Source organism: Aegilops tauschii, chromosome 4 (assembly GCF_002575655.3).
Source record: "Aegilops tauschii subsp. strangulata cultivar AL8/78 chromosome 4, Aet v6.0, whole genome shotgun sequence".
Lineage (NCBI taxonomy): Eukaryota > Viridiplantae > Streptophyta > Magnoliopsida > Poales > Poaceae > Aegilops > Aegilops tauschii.
Genome location: NC_053038.3, coordinates 362,636,064 through 362,658,847, shown reverse-complemented (window position 1 = coordinate 362,658,847; position 22,784 = coordinate 362,636,064). Strand labels below are relative to the sequence as shown.

The 22,784-nt window shown below is 43.8% G+C and overlaps 1 long non-coding RNA gene across 2 annotated transcripts; it reads right to left on the bottom strand.

Moving 5' to 3' along the window:
- Positions 1–1,553: 1,553 nt before the first annotated feature.
- On the bottom strand, positions 1,554–15,400 carry LOC141021324 (uncharacterized). 2 transcript variants are annotated; one of them, XR_012182176.1, is made up of 4 exons: positions 14,820–15,400; positions 14,462–14,736; positions 4,790–13,655; positions 1,554–2,491 (listed from the first exon to the last, which is right to left on the bottom strand). It is a non-coding gene; the product is annotated as an uncharacterized lncRNA (long non-coding RNA). The 2 variants fall into 2 exon arrangements; XR_012182175.1 differs by lacking the exon at positions 1,554–2,491 and having other exon boundaries at positions 12,055–14,736; positions 14,820–15,003.
- Positions 15,401–22,784: the final 7,384 nt, after the last annotated feature.

Here is a 22,784-nt window from a genome sequence, read left to right as displayed (position 1 = left end):
GCTGCCTTTTCGCTCTGTTGCAGATATTTGGCCATGGATGTCGCCGTCGCCGCTAGTTGGTCCTTGTTGTCAAACCAAGACTGTATCTCCAACATCCTAGCTTGCTTCACAGGGTCGCTGTCTGCGATCCTCACGTATCGGTTGTACTCCTCCATCGATCTACTTCTCCATAGCACCTTCACTCGCCGGTGGTGGTTTTTGAATGGAAGAGGAGAGGAGCAGCGCTGGTTTTGGATTAGAACGGGAGAGGAGCGACGCTGGTTTTGGACTGGAACAGGAGAGGAGGGGCGGTGGTTTTGAAATGGAAGAGGATAGGAGCGGCGCTGCATTTAGATTGGAACAGGAGAGGAGCGGCGGTGGTTTAAGAGGAGAAGAGCGGAAGAGCGGCGCTGGTCTTGGAAGTATTTTTTTGTTATTTTGCGTATTTTGGGTCAAAGTTTGACCACGTACTGTATTTGACAAGCAAAATGTGAACGCATGTCACCAAAAATTGTATCGTTTGGTTCGTATCTGAATGTACTTTCAAATTATATTATTTTTGCAACGTATAACATATATTTTATGTGCGAAAATCATGGTCAATTATGACCCAGAATAAAAGGGAGACTAGTTAATGTGGGGTCGCTTTCTTAATTGAAGGGTAAATTGATTTTGATTTTGATCCAGTCACAGCGCGCCGGCCCTCTCGTCCAATCCTAAATCACTGTCGCACGCTCCTCTCCCTCTTCTCCATTGCAAAACCACCTCCTCTCCTCTCCATCATCTCCATTCCAAAACCACCATCTCGCCTCTCCCTCTTCTAATCTTCTCCATTGCAAAACCACCTCCTCTCCTCTCCATCATCTCCATTCCAAAACCACCGTCTCGCCTCTCCCTCTTCTGATCATCTCCATTGCAAAACCACCGTCTCGCCTCTCCCTCTTCTCTATTGCAAGACCACCGTCTCTCCTCCCATCTTCCAAAGCTAGCACCGGACCACTCAGAAGGACATCTATGGAGAGGATGCAGCAGCGAATCAGGCAGATCGCCAGCGGCGACCAGGCAAAGTTAGCCAGGTTGAAGGAGATCCTTAGTTGGTTTGACAATGAGTGGGATATTTCGAGGACGGTGCGGGCCATGTGGCAATGTATGCGAAAGAGCGAGACGGCGGCGATGAGGGCGGCGATGTACATGCACTCCTCGGCGGCAGTCACGCCGTAGTCGTCCGAGTTCATCGAGTATCTCCTCTGGGTGATGGAGCAGACAGATTCGCCCGAGGCGACAGTCAGGCGGAGGTGGTGGGCGTACAGGTCGAAGGTCGAGCACCCAGAGGATAACGAATCGATCGAGTATGGTGTGCCGTTCGTGAGGGTGCAGAGCCAGCCGGAGCCAAAGGAGTATTCATTCTCCCACCGCAAGAGGAGGTCGGATGGCGCGACGTCGCTTCCCCGCCGTTCTCCACGGTTCCCTCGACGCTCGCCTCATTTCAACGGCGGCGGTAGGGTTTAAGGTAAGCTTCGCACTAACCTAATCTTCCACCTGCTCATGCTTACAATCAGTGTGACAGCTAATGAAAATCATGCTTACAATCAGTCTCCGAGTACTACGCCAATCACCCTAAAATAGCTCTGGACCTTTGGGGTCAAAGTTGTGACACAGTGTACAAATAAAGAAAAATAGATTGGTGCTTCTTTCAGAAAAGAGTACTCCCTAGAAAACTGCCAATATAAGCTACTAGTATTTGGTTAGATGATTTGCTCCCGAGAAAGATCCATCCACAGAGAGCACCACACATCCCACTGGTGGTGGTGGATGCCAATGAGTGCATGCAGCATGGTTGGTGTCGGTAATTTTTACTTGGCACACCTCGCACTCTGCATATATGCCGGTTCCATACGTACATTTGTGCAGTTCCACCAAAATGCAGCCGAATAACCCTGTTTGCACAGATAATGAAAAAGCGTGATTACATTATAGTGGCACTAGTTGATGAAACACACAAAATAAATAGAAGAAAATATTGCGATAGTATCATAGTATGCCATGCTGCGAGGGCGAGATGGGCCCTGCGACGCCTCATACGGTACGCCTCTTACTGGACATCGTCCCAAGTCTCCCAGATACACCTTCTGCCAATGATGAACATCAGTGTACAACGGTAGTACAAGGAGGCGCCTTGAGACATTCAAATCTCTATTTTTGTACATATCAACTAAAATTAAGCACCCGAGTTTGCAGAAACGCTTAAACATTAACAATGGGACTAGTTGATGAAACATACATTAACAAAGAGAAGCACTTTCTTTATCTACATTGGAAATGAAATGATAGAGATGACACTCGCTCTATTTTAACTGTATTATTACTTCATTTTATCAGTGACACTAGGGTCGAGCAGGTGGCAAACGAGGTGTACCGTGCGTCGCAGGGATGGAGGCCGGGGTGCTGAAGCTGGCTCTTTCAGTCACCAACATGGATGATTCAATTCATGGGACCTTTTGGTGCAGTTCACCTAAAATGAAGCAATGTCCCATGAGCTAGCAGCTTCTTCTTCAAATTTTTTAAGAAAAGGGCTCCAGCCCCGGTTCCATTTCCATCAGAAAACAAAACCCACAGAGCTTCTTCTTCATTAGTTGCAATAAAATTGAGCAACATCAAGGTTGGTTGTGAAGCTCCTGGAATGCTCAACTATAATTTGGATATCATTTGTGCAGTTCAACTAAGATCGAGCGTGAAATGTATATCTCTGTTTGCACAAAAAAGGTGGAAAGGAGGGTGACTAACAAGTGATGAAACATGCATCAAATGAAAAGAAGCATGTTCCTTATCTGAATGGCAATCCTACAAGGACAGTAGCAATTTCTAAAGCACTGGTATTGCTAGATATTAGTGTGGGCATTAGGATTAACTATGACAACCGTTAAATATGCCATTACTTTGGGCACGGGAGAGTAGGCGGACCAGGACAGTTGCATTTCTAACAAAAAGAACCAACTTATCTTAATGGGAAATTTTAGCAGGACATGTAAAGAAGTGCCATTGATTCATATTACTGGAGGCATTACATTGAAAACAACATTGGTTTAACGTGTCCTTACTTTTAACAGTGCGACTGTTACATTTTACCAGTGGCATTACATAAGAGTGGCTCGGGGCAACAAACATCAGAACATGATATCTGGGTTGGTCCCATTTTTGTTCGGTATAGCCACCTTATACCGTGTGAGTCTAGCAAATCTAGTGCTGGACTTACTCTGTTGACTTGTCCCCTAGTCCCCACTTTCTTTCCTTTTTCAACCAATAGATCGGGTTTATATTGAGTTTGTACTGCGTTTCCCTTTATTTCCCTATTAGACCTAGAGACCAATTGGATAGCCAGTCTCTACTACTTTTCGCCCCCATTATTTCCTCTTTCGACCAAGTCCTAGATTCAGGTAACAAATCCTCCCCCACCCCCAACCCCCTTTCTTCCTTGTTTGAACCAAGTAGTACTAGATTCGAGTGCATGAACTAGTTTTACCTCTTAAACGTAAAAAAATTATGTGGTTTTCGAACAGTCGATCGATCCTATCTACGAGGGGGCCTGAGAAATAGTAAAAGATATAAATGCAGCGACGTCAGGAGCTCGGGAAGTAGAGCAAGGCTGGTTTCGAAGGAAGTTATACCTGATGGTCGCCGGGATATCGCTAGGTGGGCGGCGGGAGGCCGGATCTGCCCACACTACGGCAGTGAGGAAGAAGGGGTCGGAGGCCCTCCCTCGCCAGCGGTGCTTGGGAGAGAACGGCAAGGCAGGCTGATCGGGACGCACCCAGCAGTGGGTAAGAGCCGTCGCCGAGGACGACCGCGTGAACGTTGCACCTTCTCACCTTCCCCGGCGGAGTGGATCCGGCTGGATCTGTGACCAGCGGTGAGCAGAGAGAGAGAGAGTGTGTGGCCACCGCTGTCGTGTAAAGATCTGGAGAGGCCGAGACAGTGTGAAGAGAGCAACACTAGCAAGCAAGCGCGGAGGCTCCTGCCTATATAGTGGAGTAGTACTAGTTTTCTTTTGTCTACCGGAGCCGGCTTGACCTCGTCAATGACTGTCGAGAAGTCTTCATGCACGGTACCGAAGAGGCTAGAAAATTGCGGAAAGGTAAGTGTGCGTATAATCCATGGACTCACATTAGTCATAAAGAACTCATATACTTATTGCAAAAATTTATTAGCCCTCGAAGCAAAGTACTACTACGCGTGCTCCTAGGGGAAGGGTTGGTAGGAGTTAACCATCGCGCGATCCCGACCGCCACACAAAGGATGACAATCAATAAATACCTCATGCTCCGACTTTGTTACATAACGGTTCACCATACGTGCATGCTACGGGAATCAAAAACTCCAACACAAGTATTTTTCAATTCCACAATTACTCAACTAGCACAACTATGATATTACCACCTTTATATCTCAAAACAATTATCAAGCATCAAATTTCTCATGATATTATAATTAAAGCAAATTGCCATGCTATTTTAAGACTCTCAAAATAATATAAGTGAAGCATGAGAGATCAATAGTTTCTATAAAAAAAATCCACCGCCGTGCTCTAAAAGATATAAGTGAAGCACTAGAGCAAAACTATATAGCTCAAAAAATATAAGTGAAGCACATAGAGTATTCTAATAAGTTCCAATTTATGTGTGACTCTCTCAAAAGGTGTGTACAGCAAGGATGATTGTGGCAAACTAAAAAACAAAGACTCAAATAATACAAGACGCTCCAAGCAAAACACATATCATGTGGTGAATAAAAATATAACTCCAAGTAAAGTTACCGATGGAAGTAGACGAAAGAGGGGATGCCTTCCGGGGAATCCCCAAGCTTTGGAATTTTGCTGTACTTAGATTATCTTGGGGTGCCATGGGAATCCCCAAGCTTAGTCTCTTGCCACTCCTTGTTCCATAATCCATCAAATCTTTCACCCAAAACTTGAAAACTTCACAACACAAAACTCAGCAGAAAATCTCGTGAGCTCCGTTAGCGAAAGAAAACAAAACACCACTTCAAGGTACTGTAATGAACTCACTCTTTATTTATATTGATGTTAAACCTACTGTATTCCAACTTCTCTATGGTTTATAAACTATTTTACTAGCCATAGATTCATCAAAATAAGCAAACAACACACGAAAAACAGAATCTGTCAAAAACAGAACAGTCTGTAGTAATATGTAACTAACGCAAACTTCTGGAACTCCAAAACATCTACCAAAATAGGGCGACCTAGACAATTTGTTTATTGATCTGCTGCAATTGGAATCAATATTTTATCACGTTCTAGTGATTTTTAACAATTGTTTTCGTGAACAGAAAGTTTCTGGAATTTTCAGCAAGATCAAATAACTATCATCCAAGAAGATCCTATAGGTTAAACTTGGCACAAGCACTAATTAAAACATAAAAACAAATCCAACCAGAGGCTAGATCAAATTTTTATTCCTAAACAGAAGCAAAAAGCAAAAAACTAAAAATAAAATTGGGTTGCCTCCCAACAAGCGCTATCGTTTAACGCCCCTAGCTAGGCATAATAGCAAGGATAGATCTAGGTATTGCCATCTTTGGTAGGCAATCCATAAGTGGCTCTCATAATAGATTCATAAGGTAATTTTATTTTCTTTGTGTTCCATGCCTTTCCTTAACGGAAATTGGAATCTAATATTTCCTTCCTTCATATCAGTAATTGCACCAATCGTTCTAAGGAAAGGTCTACGAAGAATAAGAGGACATAAAGGATTGCAATCTATATCAAGAACAATAAAATCTACGGGCACATAGTTCCTATTTGCAACAATAAGAACTTCATTAATTCTTCCCATAGTTTTCTTAATAGTGGAATCCGCAAGGTGCAAGTTTAAAGAACAATCATCAAAATCACGGAAACCTAGCAAATCACACGAAGTCTTTGGAATCATGGAAACGCTAGCACCCAAATCACACAAAGCATAGCATTCATGATCTTTAATTTTAATTTTAATAGTAGGTTCCCACTCATCATAAAGTTTTCTAGGGATAGAAACTTCCAACTCAAGTTTTTCTTCATAAGATTGCATCAAAGCATCAACAATATGTTTGGTAAAGGCTTTATTTTGACTATAAGAATGTGGAGAATTTAGCACGGATTGAAATAAGGAAATACAATCTATAAAAGAGCAATTATCATAATTAAATTCCTTGAAATCCAAGATAGTGGGTTCATTAATATCTAGAGTTTTGATCTCTTCAATCCCACTTTTACCAATTTTTGCATCAAGATCTAAAAACTCTGAATTTTTGGAACGCCTTCTAGGTAAAGGTGGATCATATTCAGTTCCATCATTATCAAGATTCATATTGAAAAACAAAGATTTAATAGGGGACACATCAATGACTTTTAGATCTTCGTCTTTATTTTCATAGAAACTAGAAGAACACGCTTTCACAAAACAATCTTTCTTAGCACGCATCCTAGCGGTTCTTTCTTTGCACTCATCAATGGAAATTCTCATGGCCTTGAGAGACTCATTGATATCATGCTTAGGTGGAATAGATCTAAGTTTCAAGGAATCCACATCAAGAGAAATTCTATCAACGTTCCTAGCCAATTCATCAACTTTAAGCAATTTTTCTTCAAGCAAAGCATTGAAATTCTTTTGTGAATTCATAAACTCCTTAACACTAGTCTCAAAGTCAGAGGGCATCTTATTAAAATTTCCATAAGAATTGTTGTAGGAATTACCATTATTAGAGGAATTACTAGGATATGGCCTAGGATTAAAGTTTCCTCTATACGCGTTGTTACCAAAATTATTCCTACCAACAAAATTCACATCCATAGATTCATTATTATTCTCAATCAAGGTAGACAAAGGCATATCATTAGGATCATAAGAAACACTCTTAGTAGCAAATAATTTCGTAAGTTCGTCCATCTTTCCACTCAAAACATTAATTTCTTCTATCGCATGCACCTTTTTATTAGTGGACCTTTCGGTGTGCCATTGAGAATAATTAACCATAATATTATCTAGGAGTTTAGTAGCTTCTCCTAAAGTGATTTCCATAAAAGTGCATCCCGCGGCCGAATCTAAAAGATTTCTAGAAGCAAAATTTAATCCGGCATAAATTTTTTGTATAATCATCCATAAATCCAAACCATGTGTAGGGCAATTACATATCATTAATTTCATCCTCTCCCAAGTTTGTGCAACATATTCATGATCAAGTTGCTTAAAATTCATAATATCATTTCTAAGAGAGATGATCTTAGCGGGAGGAAAATACTTAGAGATAAAAGCATCTTCGCACTTATTCCAAGAACCAATACTATTTTTAGGCAGAGACGAAAACCAAGCTTTAGCACGATCTCTAAGAGAAAAAGGAAATAGCTTCAATTTAACAATATCATTGTCCACATCTTTCTTCTTTTGCATATCACACAAATCAACGAAGCTATTCAGATGGGTAGCGGCATCTTCACTAGGAAGGCCGGCGAATTGATCTTTCATGACAAGATTCAATAAAGCAGTATTGATTTCACAAGATTCAGTATCGGTAAGAGGAGCAATCGGAGTGCTAAGAAAATCATTGTTGTTGGTATTGGTAAAGTCGCACAATTTAGTATTATCTTGAGCCATCGTGACAAGCAAGCAATCCAACACACGAGCAAACAAGAAGCAAGCAAAGAAAAAGAGGCGAACAGAAAAGAGAGGGCGAATAAAACGGCAAGGGTGAAGTGGGGGAGAGGAAAACGAGAGGCAAATGGCAATGGATGGATTGGGTGGCAGTGGAAAACAAGGGGCTTGGTCGGAGAGAGTTTGGATCGGGAGGAGATCCCAAGGTGGGAGGTGGAGTGTGGCGGCGGTGATTGGATAGGGGGAGGAATGGATGGGATAGCTAGGGCTAGGGTTTGTCCAGATATATATAGCATGTGGTCAAAGGTGGAACTATTTGGTCCCTCCGATCATAATCAGACGGACCGAAATAAATATGTTAGGCAATTCAAATGAGAAATCGAAGATGTTTTAGGGCCGTTTGGGGATGATCCGGACCCATCGGTCATGACCGTGCGGTTCGGGTTCGGAGAAGTTTTCGGACACAGGCGAGGGGTCGATGCACTGTGCAAAGAGACTCCAGTTTAGGCAAGAGGGAAAACGAAGAACAAGGTTGGTCTCGGAACGGTCAACAAAAGCAAGGGGGACGCGGCAACTACGAGCGGATGCAAGTTTTTTAAAAAAACAATGAAAGCAACGAGTGTCGACGCAATGCGGATGATGACATGATGAATGCAGCAAACAAATGAATACACACGACGATAACGAAAAACATGAAAGGCGTCTGAAGCGTCGGTCTCGGGGCGTCACAACACTCCTCCACTTACAATAGATCTCGACCCGAGATATAAGGATGGCACCGGGGAGAAAGGGAAGATGAAGAGGTAAAACAAAGTTTCTTCTTTGACAAACGAGTGAAACCAACAAACCTTGAGAGGTTAAACAACTTGAATGAAAGAAAACAATTGAGATGAACGAAGTTGAAAACACTCCGGTAGAAAAGAGAAATAAGGAACATGACAAGAACCTTGTAGGTTACAAGACATAAGAAAAGGGTTACAATGGACAAGAAGTACATGCACGCACTCCGGTTGAAACGAGATGTACAAGGAACGATAAGAACAATTACGACAACACTCCGATTGGAAATGGAAGGAATAGAATATGAACTTGGCAAAATGAAAGCACTTGGATGAGACTCCGGTTAAAAGAGGAATGATAGCCACAACACTCCGGTTAAATGGATAAGCAATAAAAGAACATGATCTTGAAAAAACAAGATGATGGGTCGAAGAGAGTAACATCACAATGCCTTCGGAAGAAATGAAAGAATGGAATGAAAGGAACGGAGAAGAAAACAACATGTTCTACTTCAAATGAATTTGAGAGAGCATCCTTAAAAAGAAGGATTGAACGGAGTTGTTGGAAAATCAACAATGAAAAGAATAAGCTTGTTGTGGGATTATGGAAAACATCTCAAAATTATGAGGTGACAACTGGCCACTAATGGAAACAGTTGATTGGATTGAGATCAACAAGGAGATGAAAACTTCTTTCACCGAGGATAAATGAAGAACTTGGGTCATTTATAAGCACCATAAATAGCAACAATCCTTAGGGAAAGCTTTAGGTGAAAAATGACACAAGATAACTCCAACGAAGAGATTAATGGATTGCAAAGGATCCTCTGAACGAAGAGAAAAGATGGGTTTAAATATCTCATTCTTAACAACTTGTGAACCTTGAAACACAAAGGGAAATTTTCAAGAATGACATAACACCACCTCGAAAGATGAGATGGGAAGAAGTGCACTTCAGATGCAAGATGGAGAATGTTCGAACTCCTCAAAACAAAACATGTGTTGAGCACCATGTTTAATTTTGAGTATAGCTTGGCGGATCTTAACTTCGAGAGAAAGCTTGAAGAACAATTGAAAAATGAAAGGAACTCTTGACAAACCACCATGTAGAGCCTCCATGAAGAACTCTGGTAATAAAAGGATGATAGAAAGAAAGAGAAGTTGACAACACAAGGTGAAGCCTTGCAATGATTTAGATGAAGCTTCGGGACGATATAAGTGAGAAAACTTGGAACTCCGGAAAGAAAGATGAACAACATAGAACTGAGAAATTGATACCATTACGAACTCCGGAAGAAGGAATTAATCACTTGGATGAAACAAGAACAAGAATTATGTTATGCGTATCCTTCACCAATATAAATTGATGACAAGCAACAGATTTGGCACACTACTTATTCTTTTGCAAGGATTGAAGAGAGATATAGCGCCAACTTGAAGAAGTCCTCGACGAATCACCGGGAGGATTATGAGAGAACAAATAAATTGATATGATAACCAAGGAAGAGAACTCTTGAATGAACCACCGTAAGAATTTGGAAATGAAAGTAGCAAAGGCACAATTCACCAGGGAGAATTAAAAAACGAATGAAGATACTTGACAGAATTTAGATACATGAGAACGAAGAGATCATGAACTGATTAAAGGATATTTGAATGATGCACCGGTAAGAATTGGGGAATAAGAGTTGAACATTGAGAATGAATAAATCTTATGAAATGATGGCCTCTGGATGATCAAGAAATTAAAACAACTCCTGAAATGCTCCGGATGGGTGAAAAGAATTCTCACAATCGAAAACAATTATGAGAGGATGGCATCAAGCTTGAACCATGAATCTTTGGAAGAATGGGTAAGGATTTGGAGGAAAAACTCTTCTTCGGTATTCAAAATCCGAGAATGACGATGAGAAACCACCACCATGAATTGTTGAGGCACTTCGTAATAAAAATTAGAAAGGTTGAACCAACAATGAAAAGAATATGAAAGCGAACTTGAAGGATACATTAGACTGATGAGAAATCATTCTTATGTCAAACTTTGAAAGAATTTGGGAATCGCTCCGGATAAATTAGAAGAGCCAGGTAAGATCCTGGAAAAGACTTGTGGGTTAGGGCCCACTCAAATGATACACCGTTGAAATGATTGCTTGAAGGAGAGATTGCACTGATTGGGTTAAATATCTTGAATGAGATAACAACCTCAAAATAACTTGAACGGATTAAGAATGGAATGTGAATCTTCTGAGACATCTTCAACACTCTGGAGCAAATGGATAGCGAGAAGTGAACGATTAAGAGGCGCACCGGCATGGATAAGCATTTGAAATAAGGAAAGGACTATGATCAACACCGAAAGCTTGAATTGAATCCACCGGAGAAGAAAAGAATGAAGAATGATGAACTTGAAGCTTCCTTAGTATCTTCCTGAGAATCACCGGATAAGAACATTGACGGAAAAGAATGGAGAGACTTCACACCCATAAGATGGATACTTGATTAAGAAACCTGAGTCCTTGAAGAAAAAAGGGTGGGAGAGCAGGAAAACAAAGCCAACTTGGGTCAGATGAAACGAACACCGTTGAGAAAAAGCTTAGAATTGATCTTGTAAATGTTGGAATGATAGGATGCACTTGAAGAGAAGCACGCCGGTTGGAAAAGAGTTGACATGACAACCTCAGTGATCAACAAGGATTAGTATTCACATAGAAATATGAGAACATCGCTTAGAAAGGTATGGAATCAACACTTGACATCGAAGCAACTCGAATACCACAACTCAAAACCAAACAAAGGATTTGGCTTGGAAAATTAGCCGAAAACAAACATATGATAGAGATTTACCCAATCCCATATCATGCCTTTGTCGAAAAGATATTCTAGGAGCTACTTGAATTCCCACCTATTAACTCCCGAAACTTTCTGGTTATGCAATCTGGTGTTGGGGATACAGGGGAAGCATAATATCTCACCCAAACTAACAATCCCTACATCCAGCTGTATCCATCCGTCAACACATAACCAAGAAAGCTCCGGAAATCGTGTACCTCAACCTTCGAAAAGCATCCGTTATACGAGCTATGGCAATACTCCTGAACTCCCGCCCCAGTACTGGGTGGCATTGAGGTTATCTCACCAACAACTGCATAAAAGAGATTCTCGATGGCTGCGAAACTCAGGTATTCCAAAACTGCAACGATAAAATTGTGACGACAACACCTCGGAGCTCAACTCCCCGGAACACTGCCACAACCCCTAAATGTCAGGAGGCACCAAGAACAATGTTCTTGTCACAAGAATATTGGAACGATCCCAAGATACCCGCATGATCCTAATTTCTTTTAGTGAAAATGAGGAGAGGAAAGTCAAAACATCTACACCAGGAGACCTCACCAGAGCGACGAAGGGGCTGAGGAGTAAAAAGAATCCTACTCTCCGATATATATAATCCTAAGACTCAAACATTTTTGTTCTAGACTCAACAACGTCATCGATTCGATCAAGCAGGGGGCTCCTAAGTCGGGGATGGCTCTGATTACCAACTTGTAACGCTCATGATGCGGCTATATCTCCCACGTGTCGAGGCATGACTTAGAGGCATAACCGCATGGTAGTTTTGTCGCAAGAAGGGTCATCTTCACACAATGCCATGTAATGAACAAGAATGGGATAAAGAGTTTGCTTACAATCGCCACTTCACACAATACATTAATTAAACATTCATCATCCAGAGTACACACATAGTCCGACTACGGACAAAACCAAATGAAAAGAAGATAACCCCAAATGCTAGATGCCCGATCGTCCCAACTGCGCTCCACTACTGATCAACAGGAAATGAAACATAGTAACGACCAAGGTCCTCGTCGAACTCCCACTTGAGTTTAGTAGCATCACCTGCACTGGCATCATTGGCACCTGCAACTATTTTGGTAGTATCTGTGAGTCACGAGGACTCAGCAATCTCAAAACCCGCGAGATCAAGACTATTTAAGCTTATGGGTAGGATGAGGTAATGAGGTGGAGCTGCAGAAAGCTCTAAGAGAAATATGGTGGCTAACATACGCAAATAAGAGCGAGAAGAGAAGCAACGCAACGGTCATGAAACTAGAAATGATCAAGAAGTGATCCTGAAACTACTTACGCACAATCATAACGCAAAGACCGTGTTCACTTCCCGGACTCCGCCGAAAAGAGACCATCACGGCTACACACGCGGTTGATGCATTTTAATTGAGTCAAGTGTCAAGTTCTCTACAACCGGACATTAACAAATTCCCATCTGCCACATAACCGCGGGCACGTCTTTCGAATGTTTATACCCTGCAGGGGTGTCCCAACTTAGCCCATCACAAGCTCTCACGATCAACGAAGGATATTCCTTCTCCCGCAAAGACCCAATCAGACTCAGAATCCCGGTTACAAGACATTTCGGCAATGGTAAAACAAGACCAGCAAGACCACCCGAATGTGCCGACAAATCTCGATAGGAGCTGCACATATCTCGTTCTCAGGGTACACCGGATGAGCGAAGCGTACAGGTATAACCAGCCCTCGAGTTTCCCCAAGGTGGCCCCGCACGGTGCTCTCGTTTGGACCAACACTCAGAGGAGCACTGGCCTGGGGGGGACTAAAATAAAGATGACCCTCGGGCTCCGGAAACCCAAGGGAAAAAGGCTTAGGTGAGGCAAATGTAAAACCAAGGTTGGGCCTTGCTGGAGGAGTTTTATTCAAAGCGAACTGTCAAGGGGGTCCCATAACCCCAACCGCGTAAGGAACGCAAAATCAAGGAACATAACACCGGTATGACGGAAACTAAGGCGGGAAGAGTGGAACAAAACACCAGGCATAAGGCCGAGCCTTCCACCCTTTACCAAGTATATAGATGCATTAATTATATAAGAGATATTGTGATATCCCAACATAATCATGTTCCAACATGGAGCAATCTTCAACTTCACCTGCAACTAACAACGCTATAAGAGGGGCTGAGCAAAGCGGTAACATAGCCAAACAACGGTTTGCTAGGAAGGTGGGTTAGAGGCTTGACATGGCAATATGGGAGGCATGATAAACAAGTGGTAGGTAGTGCGACATAGCGATAGAACGAAACAACTAGCAAGCAAAGATAGAAGTGATATCGAGGGAAATGGTCATCTTGCCTGAAATCCTGCTAGGAAGAAGATCGAAACCATAAAGTAGACGGACCAACGTAGTCGAACGAATCCTCACAAACGCAACGTAACCGGAACTATCAAGGAGAAGCGCAACTGGAAAGAAGCAAACATCATGGTAAACAACCATCACATAAACATGGCATGATGCACTATCAAGTATGATGCATGTCCGGTTTAAAAAGGCATGGCATGGCAATATGCAACAAACAACACTACAAATTAAGCGGAGCTCAATATGCAATGAGTTGCATATTGACGAAACGCCACGTTCAATTATTTAGTTCGCTCTTGTTTATGCTACTCATCAAAATTAAATGTTGGTTAACATGGCAAGAGGTGAAGCATAAGTAAACTAACTATTTAGGCAGGTTTAAATGAGGCCGGAAATAACAAACAACAATTCTGGAAAATCCCAATATGCAATTTACGAATTCGTTACTGTTCTGCCCTAAACCATATTTTATTGTTGTTAAACATGCAAAGTAATGCCAATATGTTAAGCTATGCATTTTCCACCCCATTTACCTATAAAGTTTATTTAAAATGGAGCTACGGTTATTTAGTTATGAAATAAAACATTTTAGCATGGCATTTAAGCAAATTAATGCAAACAGCAATTTAAACATTTTAAACATGGATAAAAGTGGCATATTATGATACTAGATGAAATTCTAAGCATTTTACATATTTAGATCATTTTAATCCGATGCACGGTTCAAGAGTTATTAATGCATGAACAAGGAGGGTCATTCTGTAAAACTGCGGATCCTGGAATAATAGCTAAATTCGCAGATCTGGGAAAAAAACCTACACATGCCGAATCTAAGACCGGAGCAGGCCCAATAGAATAAAAACAAAGGGGCGCTGCGGGGTTTCTCACCATGGGCCAAGCCCAGGTCGGTGGAGATTGGGAGCTGGGCCGCGATCAACGGGCGAAGGGGGAGGTGGCCCAGGCGCGGGATCGAGCGGCTGGAGGTAGTGGCAAACGAGGGGCTAGGCGCCGCTGGTTCACGCTGCACATAGCGATGCAGAGCAGCGACAGAACCTGACGCGTCTTCAGCGAGGTCGCAGGGCAGGCGGAAGTCGGCAGGGATGGCCGGGACACGACGGATCTGGCCGCAGATGATGGTCGGTGGTTCCACGGTCAAGGTGGCTCTGCACAAAAGCGACCATGGGATCGATTCAGAAGATGAAACAGAAAGAAGAGGGAAAGTAGGAGACGTGGAGAGTTGGTTGACCAGCAGCACAACGTCGAAGGAGACAGGTGCGGCGGCAGGGGCGCGGGTCTCCAGGCGGCAGATCTGGCCGGCTCCGGGGTGAGGGACTCGTTCCCGGCGGCGGCGGAGCATGACAGCGGCAGGGTCGAGATGGTGCCATGGCGTCCTGCGGGACAGAGAGAACAAAGAGAATTTGAGAGACAGGCTGCTGCGAGGATCAAGGAGCTCCTCTCCTGTGCGTTGGCTGCTGCGAGCTAGGCGCCTGGTGGATCGAGGCAGAGGGGCTCGAGCATGAGCGATGGATTCATCGAGGGGAGGCACTGTTGCGGGCTAGATGGATGGATTGGGTGGCAGCGGAAAACAAGGGGCTTGGTCGGAGAGAGTTTGGATCGGGAGGAGATTCCGAGGTGGGAGGTGGAGTGTGGCGGCGGTGATTGGATAGGGGGAGGAATGGATGGGATAGCTAGGGCTAGGGTTTGTCCAGATATATATAGCATGTGGTCAAAGGTGGAACTATTTGGTCCCTCCGATCATAATCGGACGGACCAAAATAAATATGTTAGGCAATTCAAATGAGAAATTGAAGATGTTTTAGGGCCGTTTGGGGATGATCCGGACCCATCGGTCATGACCGTGCGGTTCGGGTTCGGAGAAGTTTTCGGACACAGGCGAGGGGTCGATGCACTGTGCAAAGAGACTCCGGTTTAGGCAAGAGGGAAAACGAAGAACAAGGTTGGTCTCGGAACGGTCAACAAAAGCAAGGGGGACGCAGCAACTACGAGCGGATGCAAGTTTAAAAAAACAATGACGACAAGGAGTGTCGATGCAATGCGGAAGATGACATGATGAATGCAGCAAACAAATGAATACACACGACGATAACGAATAACATGAAAGGCGTCTGAAGCGTCGGTCTCGGGGCGTCACAAAGGGTTAGGTTGACGATGCGTATGTATGTTACACAACACTGCAAGCCAATGACATGGATTCATGCATGCATGCATGCATAGTATATGCGCTCAAACTTAATGTCTGAATCTCACCATGACCTATACTATGAGAACATGAATCAAATGAAGAATCCGCCATGGTAACCTATCTTGTTGTTGGTCAAGGTGATCACGGATGTCCACGCGGGGCCACGAATATATAGGCTTGTCGCCGATAACCACGCGAGGGAGTGTACCATTCGAAGGCAAGCACTACATGCATATGTATGGAGGTGATGCGTGCATGCATGTTTGAATACCATTCCACAACATTAATGTGGCGCGTGCGTCAACAATCGTACACTAGCTCCCCACACAGAGCGAGATCGGTTCATGACGTGTCGTTGTACTAGCCACTTGGACTCGATGGGAGGGATTCATGCGTACACATGCATGTGTGTGTGCTCAAACTGTATCATGCATGTCATCCCAGAGCATGACCTATATATATACCGTATTACAAGCAAAAATAGTAATCCCCTCCTAAGTCAAATTAACCTCTCTTGTTGTCAGGCAAACAATAGTGATGGACCAAGCGGGCCCACGGATGGAAAGCATCGATATCGCTGATAACCGCTTAAGTGGGTGCGAGAGGACAACCACCACCGCTTTGCATGTGGGCCAAAAATATATATGTTGAATACCCAAAATGCACAACTTTGATGTGCCACATGCCTCAAAAACCGTAAACCAGGCACCCACACAGAGCGAGGTTCATGAAGTGTACTACATATGATGGTCCCCTTCCCCCCTCTTCACCGCATACAATATGCACCTGCCATAATATGTACAACCCAAAAGAATACTCATCGATGGTGAAATTAATTAACCTCTCTCGATGTAGGTCAAAGTGATGCACGCATGCATCGACGATGGACTCGTGGGCCCACAGATGGAAGCGTCACAAGTGAGTGTCCTAGCTAGGATAACCACCGCGTGCATGCATGTGGCCCAAAAAGGTGTCGTGTGATGTTTGAATAGCCATTTTCACAATTTTGATGTGGCACGTGCCTCGGAAACCAAAAAGTCCCGACACTGAGTGAGGTGTACTTGTTCACGGACGCGTACGTATAGTATATATGCTAGTCCCCTTCCACCTCTTCAACGCGTACTATATACCACCATAACACAAACAAAAAAGATTCTACCTTGCTGGTCAAATTAACCTCACTACCGGCTGTTCTTCAAAGTGATGGACGACGACCTCACGGGCCCACAGAAAGCGTCACACGCGAGTATCGAGTGTCGTGTAGGACAACCATCGACTGCATGTGGCCAAAACATGTATGTATGAAAGGGTTGTGTAATGTTTTAACTAACGATTTCACGACTCTGATGTGGCACCGGCCTGCCTAACAAAACGGCCAACCCACACGGTGGCTCACAACTTGTAGTGTACTACGAGCCACCCGCCACCCCCAGACGCACACACCCACACACACATCGCGAATCCACCGCAACTACAATGCATGTTAAATTAATTATCCTGTGGTGAACATATGTAACCAAAGGAGGGACGTTTTAATTTAAAAAAAATCACAGAGATCATTAAGACGTTTTAGTACATTAATTGATTGATTTTCTACGGGTATAATGTGTAAAAATCAAATTTGAGCTACATGCACACGTGATAGTGCACCTAAATGGATTGCAAAAACACATGTGTCTCACTGGGTGAATGTTTACTCCCCGTGCAACAAATTTCAAACATTGAGAATCTTGATTTTTAAATTCTAGTACATCCAAAACTTATTTGAAATTGATGAAACTTATCATGTTGTCATATGGACACCAATACAAAGTGGCATTGTACTTTTTTTTGTCAAATTTGAGACCAGTTTTAATGTAATCTTTATCTAATTACAAACGGGAGATTATTAATAATTGGGAACCAATATCCCAAACGAATTATTTATTCGAACCATGAGCGTTAGACCAACAATGTATATGTGCCATGCTTCGGTTAAGCAATAAAGCGGCAGCATTAATCATCCAAATAGAAAAACAATATACATGCCGCCGCGTGACCCGTGTGCCATGCGAGCAGGCGTGAGTTGACGGGACGCATGCGAGCAATCCGCCGCACAGGCAGACGGGGAGGCATGCGTGCATGTGTGTGAATTGACGGAGGTGTGCTTGCTGCGCAGTGTCATCGGGAGGCGTGCGAGTAGCTATGTGAAACTTTGGTAGGCATGCCAGCAGTCCGGTGCGCAGGCTCATCGGGAGGCGAGCCATCGGTTTGACCGCCGCCCACCTCTCTCCCACAACTGCCACTACTCCATATTAATGGTGCGCTCGAGCGGCCGCACCCCCCCATCCTCGCCACACACACACAATCCTCACTCTCCGCTTGCATCCTCGACGCCGCTCTCAGTCCTAAAAGGCCGTCAGTGTATGAGGATGCCGCCGAAGCGCCCCATCGGAGGGAGTGGCGACGCCGGGGCTGCTAAAGCACCGGAGCACGGCGTGGAGATGGAGACAGAGGTTGCCGTCACCACCAGTGAGTTATCGCTACACCCTGACATCGTCGACGGCGTCGAGCTTCCACAGCCGGAGGCGGAGTTACACACCGACTCCGGTGATTACCCCGGCAACGACTCTGATGACCACTCCGACGACGACGAACAGCTGGTTAGTCATCTATACCCATTTATGTGTCAAATAGATCATAGGGTTTCTCTGGTTACTCCTGCCTCCCCCTTTTTGGAATATAAATCCTATGGTTATGTTCTCCCAATCCATGAAATCTAGTAAGTTTTGTTAGATCCGTGTCGTGTATTGATTGTTTGAATGGTACAAGTGATAAGTGATTAGTTGTTTCATCTATGCAAATGATTTATGCTAGTAATCCGACTAGGGTTAGTGTTCGTGCTAATAATTCCTAGCCAGGACTTGGCAATTGATTTTGAATGACCTACATATGTTTGTGCCATTATTTTCTTCAAGATTGGTCTGTACATAGACGACTGTGCTTAAAAATCGAACCATAATCTCTGGATATGTATAAATAAATAGCCATAAATTCCTAATCCTACTTCACGGCATGTAATCATTGATTTTATGCCAAATTTGTTTTACTATTTGTATAGATGCTGTCTGACGATGTGGACAGCGAGGATGAAGATGGCCAGAGGAGGTACAAGAGGCAAATCCCGAGGGAGCTTTATGCAGGAATGCATAACACGCGTATTAGGACCTGGAACGGCGGCTATCGATGCCCATTTTGCAACCACAAGCTACATGACGCGTATCCAAGTGTTCTGGTGCATGCAAGAGGACGGGCCGTTGGCTCCTTCAAGCAGAAGTATTCTCGCAGGGTGGCGCACGACGCGTACATCGAGTACCTGGAGAAGCTTCAGGATCGTGCCGGCATGTGAGATGAGATGTGGGATGGATCGAACTATGTACGCTTGAGTATGCTTAATAACGGTTGAACTATGTACTTATGGTTGAACTATGCTTATGTATGTGTACGCTTATTATCTATGTCTGAGTATGTTAAATATTTGGTCAAATTTTGGTAAAAATTACAAAGGGGGACCAATAAACCAGGATGGAGGTAGTACGTCAATCACACACGGTTCCCAAAATTGGAACCGTGTGCAATGAATTTCATTTTGCTTGTTGCGTCAATCACACACGGTTCGCTCTAGCAAACAGTCGCCCCCAAAATTCTTTGTGGGACAGAAAACCCTCACTACCCAATTCAAAAAAGAAAAAAGAAAACCCTCACCATCCCATGTCACAAAAACCCTCACCCCGCCCGCCAACCCCTCCGGTACGGTCCCCATTCACACCTGCACAAGCTCCTCCGCATCTATGCAATGGCACCGCCTATCGCGGCGGTAAACACTTAGCTCGACGCCTGTAGCATCCCAAAATTATAAATTTTGGAATGTTATATTAAATAATTAGCTTTGATTGTTTGTTTGATTGTGGTGTGGTTGCTTGTATGAAATTGAGTGAAATTTGAAACTTTTTGAATGTTAAATGAGAGGGAATAAAATGACTTTCCCAAACTTTCATTTTGTTTTTATGATCTCCATGAATTCAAATTTATTTTCAAATACAAAACCCTAGAGAGAAGATGACATGACTTCTTCCATTTAAAATGAAAAGGGCGTTTGAAAATATTTAAATTTCATTTGGAAATGTTTCAAATTCAGAAACTTTATGCAACTCAATGATTTTCATGAGAGAAGCTAAAATGACTTCTTCAAAACACATGAAATATGAGTTGGAAGTTTAAAAGAATCAAATTTAAAGTCCTTTTGAAAATTATTTTCAATTTGGAGTTATTTGGCTTTATTCAAATTATTTTTCTCCAAAAATAAAATATGTAGAAAATTGGAAAGAAATAAATTTGAAATTATTTTGGTATTTTTAAAATGATTTTTATTGGGTTTTATTGCAACGGTAGCACTCTTTGCTTTATCTAAAATTTTGTGGAATTTATTTGACGCTAGGAAAATGTTCATGTGGTAGAAAATCTTTTTCTGAAAATTTTGATAGATTATAAGCCTATAGTTTATTTTTATGTTATTTGGTTTATTTTATTTTTTCTGTCTCTAAAAAAATTGTTCGAAAAAAATCTTCCGCCGCCGAACTGGGCCGGCCCATGTCACCAGCCCAGCCGAGCACCGCCGCCGTCTCTCGCCCGAGTCCTGCCAGGGCACGTCACCCCTCGCCCGTGTCCGCCATGGACACGCCTCCCGAGGCCGGTCGCCCCTCCCCCCTTTAAAAGGCGCCGCCCCGGCCCCCCTGGAGCCCATCGCCGCGTCGTCACCGACCTCCTGCGGGAGACCGGCTCCTGTACGTCGCCGCCGCCGTTGGGACTCCGCCTTGGGCACGCCTCCCAAGGTTCGCCGCCCCCCTATATATACTCCACCCCGGGGCCCCTGGACCCCGTCCCCGCCGCCCGCACCTCGCCACGCCTGCTGCCACATCTCGCCGCGCCGCAACCACCGTCGCGCTGCTCCACTCGCCGCCGCACTTCGCCCGCTCCGCCGCCGCTGCACACCGCCCGCGCCGCCGCAGCCGCCGCCGACCTCCGCCGCCGCAAGCCGCCGTAGACCTCCGTCGCCGTCTGCCGCCATCGCCGGAGCCCCGCCGCCACCTCCCCTCACGCAGCCACCGCCGCCGTCGAACGGTGCCGCCGGTAGACCCCCGATCTAATCTCGACCGTCGGATCTCGATCCGACGGCTCAGATCTTTCCTTTGTTTTTTTGGTTTCGTTTATTTAGCGAGCGTTCGCTCGTTAGCTTCTGGTAGCGAACGTTTTTGTTCTGTAGGGTTCTGTAGCGAACGTTCGTTCGATAGGATTTTTCTTTTTATTTTAGTTTCGGCCTGGGACCTAGATGCAATTAGTTTATTTTATAGTTTAGCCCTTGATCTTCAAACCCTCACTACTTTTTACTCGCTTGTCCAAATCCAATGAAACCAACGCCCACTTCTTCGTTACAATGCCCTCTGTCCAGATAACCAACTTAAACATATTTTGGAAGTTTAAAATTTGATTTCAAAAAAATTTGAATTCAAACTTCCTTTGTTCATAACTTGAGTTTTATAACTCTGTTTGAGTTGATTTTTTTGCAAATCGAAGCTCTTGACCTAAACTTTCTGATAAGGCCAAATTCACTCAATTTTGGTACTGTTAGAAAATGTTTTCTGTTACAAGAGTTAATTGCTTGTTTTCAAAGTTTTCCGAGATCTTTTCTTCGATTCTTTTGCATGGGTGCTTATGAATGCAATTGCTTGCTTACGATAGATTGAACGGAGTGTGACGAGTAGAACTATCAGGAGTTATGAGTGCGAATCATCTTCATCAACAGTACAAGGCAAGTTCACTCTTTGATCATATCACTTATTACCCAGTTTCTATGCATTAGTTTCAAATCCTCAAACACTGCATGGTTAGGACTTGATAACATGTGGTCATTGGGAAGTAGTTGATGAGGTAGTACCTATTGTATTGTATCACACCCTGGGTATTTTTACTACGTATGCTTATACTGCTATGCTATGCTCGTAGACGTGGTTTGGGTTTGAGAGAATTCATGGAAGATGTGAGAGATTATTGTTAACTAAGGTTTAACTTAAGGTGTCTACTTTAATACACATATGGGTAGATTGGTCGGGGCACCCTGGGGATACCAGTGGATTGCCTGGATACCTGGGGAATCCAGTGTTTTCCAAGGAGATCCCAGGGAAACCGTGTGATCATCCTATGGTTTGCCACCCAGGCTCAAAGGGATCATAAGATTATTCATGCTAGAAACTTCCGTGTGCAGCCACAAGCCATTATGGGCTCTGGCATAGTTGAGTATGTTGTGTGACCTCTTACAGTGGTAGACTAGTAGATGTAGGGGATGTAGGTGGTACTTGATGGAGTCCTGGATTAAGGGGTCCTCGGACGTCCGGCCTGTTTGACATGGGCCGGACTGATGGGCTGTGAAGATAGAAGACCGAAGACTCTCACCCGTGTCCGGATGGGACTCTCGTTGGCGTAGAAGGCAAGCTTGGCGTCCAGATATGAAGATTCCTTTCTCTGTGACCGACTTTGTACAACCCTAGTCCCCTCCGGTGTCTATATAAACCGGAGGGTCTAGTCCATAGGGACGATCATAATCAGACAGGCTAGACTTCTAGGGTTTTAGCCATTACGATCTCGTGGTAGATTGATACGTCTCCGTCGTATCTACTTTTCCAAACACTTTTGCCCTTGTTTTGGACTCTAACATGCATAATTTGAATGGAACTAACCCGGACTGACGCTGTTTTCAGCAGAATTGCCATGGTGTTATTTATGTGCAGAAACAAAAGTTCTCGGAATGACCTAAAACTCCACGGAACTTATTTTTGGAAAATATTAAAAATACTGGAAGAAGAATCCACGTCAGGGGGGCCTCCACCTGTCCACGAGGGTGGGGGGAGTGCCCCCCTCCCTCGTGGGCCCCCTGTTGCTCCACCGACCTCAACTCCAACTCCATATATTCGT